The sequence below is a fragment of the Lissotriton vulgaris genome, chromosome 4_1 (genome assembly GCF_964263255.1).
Source record: "Lissotriton vulgaris chromosome 4_1, aLisVul1.2, whole genome shotgun sequence".
Lineage (NCBI taxonomy): Eukaryota > Metazoa > Chordata > Amphibia > Caudata > Salamandridae > Lissotriton > Lissotriton vulgaris.
The window spans coordinates 652998565-653010701 of NC_141691.1; positions in this window are offsets into that span (position 1 = coordinate 652998565).

Consider the following 12137-nt stretch of genomic DNA (forward strand, 5'->3'; position numbering starts at 1 on the left):
TGTCATCATCCGTATAATCTTTCTGTGCTGAGTTAATAGGCTGAATAGGCTGAAGTAAGTTTGTTTCCTCAACCCCCTTATTTACAGTCATTTCAGTTTTTTTCCGCACTTTATGGGGTTTACCATGCATAAAATCCACAGAGTCATCCAGGCAAATGCTGCTATAGGTGCTGCCACCACCCATATTCATCTGTTTAGAATACTGCAATGCCAAGTCTTCACAAGATGACCTAGGCTGTTCGGATAGAGAATAAAAATCCCCAGACTCAGCATCCTGTGACTGTGACTGTATCTGGTCATTCCTCTGAGAGATGTGCATATGAGTCTGAGAATGACCAATTTGTTCAAGTCCATCTACTGTGATTTCTCCACTACCAGCGCCAGCGCCACACATCCCCTCGGAATCAGTATGGACATTCACAATCACAGCACCAGCTAAGTTAGGAGAGCCTGTTATATTGACAGAAGCAGAATCTATGGGTAGGGTTGTATCCATAACAGTATTGGAGCCGTCTCTAATATTCACAGAGCCAACCTCTCCCTCTGTAGCTGGCTCAGAATCCACTGTAGATATATTTATTGAGTCTTGCTCCTTTACAACAGCTGTGAATATCTTTTTCCCCTTCATTTTCTGTTTGGCAGCCGAAAAGATTGCCGGAATGGTTTTACTGACAACCGCACTCTCGATACCTTTACTTGCCTCCAAATCCATGTTTTAGACAAACTGCTCGAGTCTTTTCCACTTTTATCGCTCACCTCTATCTTGCTGCTGCAAGCATCACCCTCCTGGACTCGAGGTTTGCCGCGGGCTCCTTTCGGCGGCATTCCGATGAAAGAATCAGTACTGGCATGCCGCTCACTGGAATAGCCCCAGGTGGAGACAATCGCTATCCCCCTCAGTCTGGTTGCGCAGCGGCTGCCCACCGAGTACGTCGGCACCTGGTGATTCCTGGCGCGAGCGCGAACAACACCTCCAGCATCAGCCATCCGATAGATTACTCACGTCAAGGTAATTCCAAAAATGTTTAATGGCTGAATATTCCGCTCGTGCGTGTATCAAGAGGGAGAGAGAGGACCAGAAAGCTAGTCCAGATCCCCGGTTTATATGTTGATTAATCAAAAAGAGAATAGCTAGGAATGGGGTTGACAAGATTTTTATATTTTAAAGATCATAGTGACTCAGTTTTGTTTTGTCAAGGGGTGGTGGCACTTGATGGGTGTCCTTAAAAAGCCCTCACCCACCAACCTAGTTGGTGGCATGCTTCATCATCGGGCCCACCCAGTGACACCTAGCGTGTCCCGGGTATGCTACGACGCCTGGTTACAGCGGAGCAGGTATGTCACTGTGTGTGCGGTGAAGGGTGATAAGTTTGTGAGTTTAAAACGGCTTGGCGGGGGTCCCAGTACCCGGAGGGTAAAGACACTTTATTACCTGGGCCTCCGTCAGCTGTTAAAAATAAGGCTGTGGGACGTTAGAGGCGAGTTACGACCTCCCACGTCCTTTAGAGTGTCAACATGTTTCAGCCAGTGCCTTATCAATATGCTGGCTTTCTTCAGGACAGTTAAAAAGGTGTGTGCAAATAAAACTAGTGGGTGTGTGAAACAGGCTATGTGTCTACACGCCCTAAAGTGTATCTATGTGTGAGAGGGGGGATTCCCTTCTCAAGATCTCACACACAGTGACATACCTGCTCCGCTGTAACCAGGCGTCGTAGCACACCCGGGACACGCTAGGTGTCACTGGGTGGGCCCGATGATGAAGCATGCCACCAACTAGGTTGGTGGGTGAGGGCTTTTTAAGGACACCCATCAGGTGCCACCACCCCTTGACAAAACAAAACTGAGTCACTATGATCTTTAAAATATAAATATCTTGTCAACCCCATTCCTAGCTAGTCTCTTTTTGATTAATCAATCTCTGAATATTCCGCTCGACATAATTGCAGTGTATTAGTCTCTTTACTTCCGTATTCTCATCCACTGCCGATGGCTTGCGAGGTCCGGCAGGAGTGGGGAGCTAACGCGTTCACTCGTGTGGACTCCATCTTGCCTCTCAGGATCACCTTATACATTTCTGCAAAAGAGACAAGAACAGGAAAAGAATAGACAGCTAGCCATCAAGAATGCAGCTGCAAAATTGGTGCAACAGAAACTTAATAAGAAAAAGGACACACCAGACACAGTCATGTTGGCTGCTGCTGTCAGTCAGACGGCAGTCACCACATTTCCCCTGAATGCACTAACAACTAATACTCAACCTGCACCCCAGCAGATGCAAACACAGCCTGCCATACAATACGTACATACCCAGCTACAACCAGCCATACAATATGTACAGGCTCAATCACAGCCAGCTGTGCAGTACATGCAGCCACAGCCCCCTGTACAATACATAGCAGCACAACCTGCCTACAGTAATGATCAACAACATTATTACAACAACAACAGAAACAATGCCAACAGAAACCCAGGTATGCAAGGAAGGGGTAATGGAATGGGACAACAAAGGGTCCAACTGCAGCCAGGACAACACACTTGTTTTTACTGCCACAAAGTATGCCACATGCAGAGAGAGTGCTGCACTAGACTTCGAGACCAAAGCCAGCAATCAATCGGTCCCGCCCAACAAGCACCACCATGATTCCAGCAAACACAAATGTATCCACAGCTCCTCCAACCCCAAATGCTGTACACCTACGCCCAACCTGCTCAACAGCAAACCATGCAGCAAGTGCAGCTTCATGCATCCTTGATTACCCAAGATCAACAGTCGCCCCAGAAGATGCAAGCTCCCATGCAGCACCAACAGCAGACACCCACATACCAAGTGATGCCCCAAACGCAGAGTGCTGCATCCCAAGGTGATGAAGTGATCACCCCCACAATCCGTTCACACAAGGCACCATCCAGCAATATCAAGCAGGAGGATACACTGGCTAGGACAGCCCACAGACAACTCTTCTGTGCCCCATTTTATCATGCACCATAAGCGGTGAAGATGACCCCACCGTCCTGGTCATGATAAATAACAGAACATATACATACGTACTCCTGTATTACAGGCAGACCTCTGTCCATTGCAGATCAGATAGCGGACACACAGGGATTCTCTGGGGCAATAGCAAGGGTCCCTTTCACCAAGCCAGTACCCATACAAATAGGAGACCGTGTGCCGGAATAGAGACTGCTCTATTCGCCACACTCTCCAATGAATCTTTTAGGGCGTGACCTCATGGCAAAATTAAACATGACCATTCACTTCAATGAGAACGGAGCAATGATTTGCTCTATACCAAGCATACCCTTGGCAAGGATGATGACACTCACTGTGGACTCCTCCTTGCAAGATCAAATAAGAGCCTGCCCAGTGGAGGAACAAGCATTCTCCACTGCAGTACATATCATTGTAGCTAACGCACTAGAACTGCACAACCGTACTGTCCAGCTCCCAAAAGAGTTTCTCACTCACAGTCCCAGGATTCCCAAGTATCAGAAAGGGACATGATCCTAGCCATACATGCTCTTGAAATTACATCCACATACGGGGCATTTCTAGCAGGTGACGACCATGCCCACATCTGTGCATGCGTCATTTTCATTGAGCCTGAACAACTGGTGCGAAGCATTTCAGATGAGCAATTCTTTGGCGATCCTGATGAGTATCTGAAAACAGAGATTGTCTACATGAATAAAGTGCCCCTCTCAGTTGGAAAAGAGAACACCCACTACCATACAAAAATATGAAATATGATTCCGTGCATGAAGCAGATTTGGCCCAGGTCCCGGCACATTTATGGACTACGGGCCCAAATGATGTCGGCCTTATTCTCTCTGCTGCCCCATTTAGGATAACACTGAAACCAGGTACCATCTTACCCAGATTAAGCCTGTATCCACTATCTAATGAAGCAGAGGAGGGTATTGCCCCCTCTATACAAGACTTGCTGGATCAAGGAGTCATATACCCTTGTATCTCTTCCTGTAACACATGCCTTTTTTCCCAGAAGGGAAAGACCAATCAATGACGTTTAGTACATGATCTGCACGCAATTAACAACATAGTGATACCTGAGTTTCCCATCGTCCCAGACCTCTCTGTCATCCTCACAAATGTTCCCCCAAATGCACAGTACTTTTCCTTGATAGACCTTAAAAATGCATTTTTCAGCATCCCCCTCCACCCAGACAGTAAGTACCTATTGGCCTTTACGTACAAAGGGGTGCAAATGACTTATAAAAGGTTAGCTCAGGGGTATTGTGAGTCCCCCAGCATCTTTAACAGAGTTGTCAAAGAAGATTTATCAAAATTCCAATGTGACAGCACCTTGCTGCAATATGTCGACAACATTTTGCTATGCAGCCCCACAGAATAACAGTGCAGAAAAGACACCACTTCTCTGCTTACTACCTTATTACACAGAGGTTACAAAGTGAACAAAAACCAACTTCAGTATTGCCAAAAAGAGGTACACTATCTAGGCCAATTCCCGTCAGCATCAGGAAGACGAGTCACGCCAGTAGAGACAATAAAATGCACCTCTGAGCCACAGACAGTCAAGGACATGCAGAATTTCCTCAGACTAGTAAATTACGCCCGCCAATAACTGCCCCATTGCTGAAAGCAGTTAAAACAGCCAAAGACAGACACAGAAAATAGACTGGACACCTGAGATGACAGCATCCTTCAAACAGTTAAAAGATGAAATAACAAACGCACCAGTGTTAGGTTCACTACACTACACAAAATAATTCTACCTGTTCACTCGAAACAATGGCCAGGTCATGACTTCGGTACTTACGCAAAAATACCCCATGGGCCAAAAGCCCATTGCCTACTTTAGTGGCATGTTGGACTCTATCATGAGAGGTCATTACCCATGCGATCAAGCTTTTGCCGCAGCAGCATTCGCTGTAGAAAAAAGCCCCCTCATTGTCATGGGATCCCCATTAACACTGTACACTGAGCACGCTGTCTTTGCCATAATTCAGAAACCCAAGACAACATTAACAACACAAAGAGTGTCAGGTTACAAAGTCATACTGTCATTGCCCTCCCTCAATGTTATCAAATGTCACACAGTCAATCCTGCCACATTCTTTGCCCATCTCATTGCAGCTTCAGATGATGACGCCCATGATTGTGCCACATACTTTCCAGATGAGTCAGGAACAGCCAAGGAGAAACCCTTGCCTGGCAGCACTATATATTTTGTTGATGGATCCTCCACCATTGACCAGGAAACAGGGATCAGGTACTCTGGAGCTGCAGTGGTTAGGGCCCAACAACATGAGTCCTCTGATTCCCTAGACATTGTACAGCAGATTGCATTACCTCCACATTATTCAGCCCAAGCTGTCGAGTTAGTGGCATTAATTGCCGCTTTGAACCACCGGCCTGACGACCGCATCACTGTTTACTCAGACTCTGCATATGTCAGTTCAAATACACACTCCAGCATCTTGCGCTGGAAAAGGCGCAGATTTCTTAAGTCAGATGGGATGCCAGTAAGTCACAAACAATTGTTGGAAGAATTATTTGAAGCCCTTACACTGCCAATGGAGGTAGCTGTAGTTAAATGTGCAGCGCACACTAATGGACAGGATTTTGTCTCCAGAGGTAACGCTCTGGCAGACTGGGCAGCAAAAGCCGCAGCTAGAGACTCCCCACCTATGACTGCACCAGATGCTCAGAACACTCCTATCCTACTTGCTCAAGCAGTAGCTCTAGCCGAGCAGACAAACATGCATGAAGAAAGTGTATCTCCAGCAGAGCAGACACACATGCATGAAGAAAGTGTAGCTCCAGCAGAGCAGAAAGAAATGAATGAAGAAACACTTGACACAAATACTCACTACACTATCGACAACAAGCAACAGTATGATCAGAGTGCCCAACTACATCTCAGAGAAATACAAGAAAGTGCACCACATCAAGAGAAAGAGTTATGGAAAAAGAGGGGAGTACAGCAGGACCCTGCTGATTTCGTTTACAGACAGACCATGACTGGTAAGCCTGTCATGCCACAAGCCTTACTACAGGTGGCACTGGATTAACTGCATCTTCCCACACATCTCCCGAGACAATATGTCCACAACATTACAAACCGACAGGTTCATTCCCAATGCCCACAAATTGATACAACTTTTTGTTAATAAATGCCTCATCTGCCAACCATATTCACCAAACCCAACTCTCAAAAGAGTCGTTTCCACCATCCCCAAACCCTCTGGCCCCTTCAAAGAACTCCACATCGACTATGTCGATATGATTGATCGATGCCAAAATTACCGATATCTCATTGAGGTAGTATGCCCATTCTCACGCTGAATCGAAGCTGGACCATGCGTCCACTGCGATGCTAAAGCAGCAGCCACATTTCTACTCCATGGCGTCATTTCTCGCTGGGGTGTCCCCGACGCCATCCGGACAGATAACGGAAGTCATTTTTCAAACGCTATCTTTTCCTCCCTGACAACAATGCTAGGCATCAGACACAAACTGACACCCGCTTACCACCCCCAAAGTAATGGCATTTGTTAGCGTCTCAACGGCTTGTCAAAAGCAAAATAGACAAAATAAGCGCCACCATAGGTAAAAAAAAAGGCTCTACTGCCTCCCACTTGCTCTCTTTTCACTAAGAAATTCCCCAAGTTCGGATCACCACCTCACAACCCACCAGCTTGTCACTGGACATTCCATAAATGTACCTGTCCCTTCCACCAGGCCCAAAACTGATAGTGAGTCATCCTCTGTGACTGTTAAAGCAGAACTCTACGATTACTTGTGCACACTAACACGCACAGCGCAGTGTCTTTCTGCCCAGGTATTCAAAAGGAAGGAGAAGGCCCCCATCGATCTTGAGCTCCCACCACTTTGTCCTGGGACCCTGATCTTCATCCGGAAGCATGTCAGACATTGGAAGGACCCCAAGTTTGAAGGCCCCTTTGCAGTGACCGATTCATCTCCAACTGCAGTCCGGATAGCCAAGAGGAAGGCATTGATACATTGCAAGGACAATCGCCACAATCCTGCACCTCCGCAGCACCAGACAATGGACTGAAAGAAGAAAATGATATGCCCATGGCCCCCTGAATGTGGACAGCGGCTTCCCTTCCACTGTTGACGAAGATGAAGAGGACACTCACATACTGCTCCATGAATACAGCAGCCGTGCAGTACATGCAAAGTTATGCAAACTCTCCATATTAATGTTATGTATCATTGTTGGAGTGGCACTAGCAACATTTACTTTTTATATCTTTTTCCTTGCTGTAAAGAGTCATCACAATATGGGCAGCAAGAATGCCTTGGTATCCACAGCGCCACATACTGTACCAGCGGTCACCTACAGCCAGAAGTACGCACCACACAATACTCTCAGCCCAAAACTCCCTCACAGTAGCACTAGCAATGCACACACCATTACGCATCTCGAACTCCTAATTTCCATCCCAGGCGACAGAGACAGTACATGGGATAGGATTGCTAATCTCACAAAACAGCAAACAGCACTTCGCCAACTCCCTTCTCGCCACGACAGAGCCCGCCTATTCGCTACTTCTCCTCGCAGAACAAAGCCCCTTGCCCCCCACAGGCCTACGTGACAGAGGACATGGTACAAGACATTCCAACAACTCTTAGAGATACAGAAGGGCCTAGGACCCATATCAGGTCCAGAGCAGTTAATAACGGATCATTGAGTCCACTCCTCCTTAGTAGAAAACTCATGGTATAGGGACATGACAGCAGTGGGGAAAACAGTAACAAATGATTCTTGCTATGTATGTTTCTACATCCCCCATGCAGTAGGCGCTGATAGACTGATTTTCCCTAAAGAAGTCCCACCACACATTGCCATGTGCCTTCTGCATTTGTGTCTCTGCAGCATACAAGGGCAAACTCAGGTCCTTTCAGCTGCGATGTGGGTTGTATGTGTGAACACCACTGAATGGGATTACACTTATAATGCACACAAGGTTGTCACTGACCCAGCAGGCCCTGAGAAGGTAATTAAGCAAATGCGTAGGATTAAAGTAGATAACATGGATTGGCAGGCACATGCCATTAGGAGGTGTGGATACATAACAGCATCATCACCCTGGGCATCATGTAATTTATCATATTCCCCCCCCCAGGCCCATGCCCATGCCAAAATAGAACAGTGCTGCACCTCCGGGCACATGTCTACCTTAACAATAACTGGCAGAGCCCCGGACACATTCTATACATGGCAGCAGCCTTAGGCCCCCCCTTGGGTTGAAGAGACAGAATAGGAAAAAAACATTGACTGGGATGTTGAGGATAACTGTGAACAGATATGAGCTCAGGAGGCGGAGCGGAAGGTATACCTGGGATGGAGGAACAAAGTCCAAACCTAAGAAGGCATTTAAACTAAAAAATCCTCTTTTTTGTTTCATATGTAACAGCTCTGTACCTGTTGGACGTAACACAGATTGCAACACGACTATCTTTAATTTTGATATGCAGTTCAGCACCTCAGCTCTAATGGACAACTACTGGGCTTGCGGAGAACGCCTCTACCTCCTCAGTGGAATGGACTTTGCTCCTTAGTGACTCTGCATGAAGTACACCTGGTCGTGGTGGCACCAAATGCCTCCCACACCCTGTCGCAACCAATGACAGGTGATGTCACCTTCCTCCATCGGCACCGGCGATCGGCTCAGTACTTTGCAACGATGCCTTTGATGACACTCCTCAAGAATTCCGCCACTTCAACTATGCCCAGCTCTTCTGTGGAGGAGTAGTTCCACTCTTCCAGACTAAATAAAATGCCCGCTGGCTTGAGGTGACACGCTATGAGGTAATGAAGGCCATCAACAGCGCTAGGGATGGACTAAAGGCAATTAGAGAAGAGCTGCGTCCCTTAAGACTGATGGTTTTGGAGCATTGTTATTTTCTTGACATGCTGACTGCTAAAAATTGTGGATTGTGCCACAGAAACGGAAAATCCTGCTGCACTTTTATCCCGGGAAACGCTGAGGACAATGGATCAATAGCAAAGGCCATTGAGGAGTTGAACAACTTGGGAAAGAAGATGACGGAGGAAGGAGGTGCCCCTGCAGACATATTTTCAACGGACTGGTTCGACTTTGGCTGGATGCCTTCATGGCTGATGGCAATTCTGAAATTAGTGATACCCATAGTGGGAATTATGTTGCTTCTGTGTTGCGTCTTTCAGATAGGGAGCCACTGTGTAAAGAAATTTAGCACCAAGGAAGTAGGGATAAACTATGCTAGCACAGGGATTTACCAGGTAGCAAAGTGTGAGTATATGGATCGTGTCCCTGGAGATGGGACTGGGATGCAATTAGAAATGAGAGAGCTAGCAGCACCTGGCACTCACTATGACATACCGTCAGCTCCTCCACTTCCCCCAGGAAGAGACAGCGTGAGCAAGGGCGTGCAGCTGTTCGATATGAATGTCTGCTTAATGGATCAGGTGCAGAATATGCCAAAATACTCAGTAGATTAGTTGGGGAAAAGGTGTGTTAAAAAATGAACAAGAGGAGGGAAATGATGATGGATCATGTTTTACCAAATGATTTCCCAACATAGCATTTTGCTCGACCATATTGAATGAAGATCCCATGTAGGCCCTGCCAGATGATATTCTGGAAACGTGCTATTTTGATTATTTTTATCATACACAATCAATAACTGCTAGGCCGCATATCCCTATTGTCACCCCTGAATAGGCCCAAGCCAGAAAGCCCACTGCCCCATGTTACCATCTCTGATAGTAAAATCTACTAGGCCCCGATGTTTTTAAACATGCATTTCTTTTGTGCTGAACCCGATGAGGCAGCTTGGGCAACCACAGAACAGAAACTTTCCATAATTGCAAGACCAGCACACACACATACACAAGACCAGTTGGTACATCTTTGACCGTTTACTTCATTGTTATTTTGAAATGTTCCAAGCTTGCTCAAATGAAACCACAGCAGCATCTTGCAATAGTAACACCTGTTTTTTAAGTTCCGCTCTCACATGTATTTTTAGAGATATCTATGCTACAAATGTTCTTTGGTTATATTTTGCGCTCCAGCATGGCCCACCACCCGCCCATGCACCTGACGACTTCTTTGTCCTAGGGCATGCGGTCAACCACCTGGACCAGATCATAGGTCAATGTGGATTATTAGTTCTGCATCGAACAGGTATAATAAGTCCAATACCCCACTTAGAGGGCAGAACTCTCCTGCTGTGTCTAACACAAGCATGGGTCAAGCGTAAGGTCCCACAAGAGTGGGACCTTACGCTGGTGTCGTAAGCTGACGACACGCAGCTGGTCATCACTCTAACTGAGGGCCCCTCAATTTCAGCTGCGAAATTCAGGGATGGCTTAGCGGCAGTTGCGCAATGGATGACACGTAACTGCCTACAATTGAACGCTGGGAAAACAGAAGTGTTGCTCCTGGGAAAAAAATCCCTGCTACTGGAGTGAACATTGGTGGCCGTCCCTACTTGGCCCCATTCCTTCGCCCAAAACTCTGGTGAAGAATTTGGGTGTCTGGCTGGACTCCTCCCTCAATTTCCAGACCCACACAAAGAAAGTGGCAGCTACTTGTGTGGGCCTGCTGAGGAGCCTTTATCCGATACTTGGCTTCTTCGACCCCAAAACGCGCCAACTGATAGTTCAATCAATCATCCTGGCTCGATTGGATTATGCCAATGTTCTATTCTTAGGCGTCAATAAAGCAGAGATGGCACGGCTGCAACGGGTACAAAACTCAGCAGCTAGGGCTGTGGTGGGCCTTCCCCGCAGGTGCTCTGCTAGAACTACCATCCAGAAGCTACACTGGCTGCGTATTGAGTCTCGAGTTCGATTCAAGACTCTCACCACTGCCTTTAAAATTCTCAGATCAGATTGTCCTGGACCCCTACGCCCACTCCTGGTACCCTACACCCCCCAGCGTGCCCTACGCTCCTTAGGACAACACCTTGTGGTTGTCCCTCGAACCAGGCTCAGCAGAATGGATGGCCGCTCTTTCAAGGTTTTGGGGGCGAAACTTTGGAACTCCTTGCCACTTCACATTCGCTCCATGACAAACCTGATGGCCTTTCGCAATGCAATCAAAACATATCTGTTTTCCCTGACATAATCTTCCTGTTGTTTCACTCCCTCCCCTCCCTCCCCTCAGGTATCTGTTATGGTTCAGCCCCGGGAGGCCTCGTTGCTGGGGCAGCTGTTTTGCGCTTAACAAATTATTAACATAACATAACATGGGTTCTCCGGCCGGCCATTTATCTGATTTGGGATTTCAAAGCCTACTCTCAGAAGATACCTCCCAATCTAGATACACTTTTGCCTTTTTTAATCTCTCCAACTATTCTCGGTATTTTTCATCCACACCCACTTCATTGCATTTAAGGTCTCTTTAAATGGTAAATTTTGCATGACTAGTATTCTCTAGTAAGGTTTGTCTTCTAGGCGCTAGAACATTATAGAATGTGCTCTGTATCTTATTCTCTAACTGATTTCAATTGTGCCTTCTAAAAGATCATTGCTCCAGCCTGCCTTCTAGACTTTTGCTCATTATAAAATTGTACCTATGTTTTATTCCTGACAGACTGAATTCAGGCTTTTCAACAGTCTTTGCTCCAGCTAAATGAACAGATAAATGCATTTTTCTGATGTACTCCTGAATTAACGAATGAAGTGCCACATCAACGTTATTTTTCGTCATCTCATATCTGTCTTCCTTATTTCTCAGTGAAGAGGTGCTTTGGTGGCTTGTGACCACAGTGACCACTCCAGAACGGTATTTTAGTCCCCTCTATCAGCTCACACCAGAAGGGCATTTTAGTTCCCTCTATCAAGATCCCTGAGAGGTGCTTACTTGGGAAAAAGCCAGGCTTTTAATGCTTTTCAGAAAATGAGTAGTATCTGGTGTGGGGTGGTAGATAATTCCATTCCTTCGCATTGGTGTTAACAAAGTTTCTGCTACGCCTGATGGAAAGACAATCACAGCGCCATTGCTGAATATCTGGACGAGGAGGTGAAATGCCAGACAGATGATTCCAATTGATCAGAAAACCTCATCACTTCATAAACTTGAAATGTCCACACAGTTGCCATTTAATCATGGATAGCATCCACAGTCTACTAGCC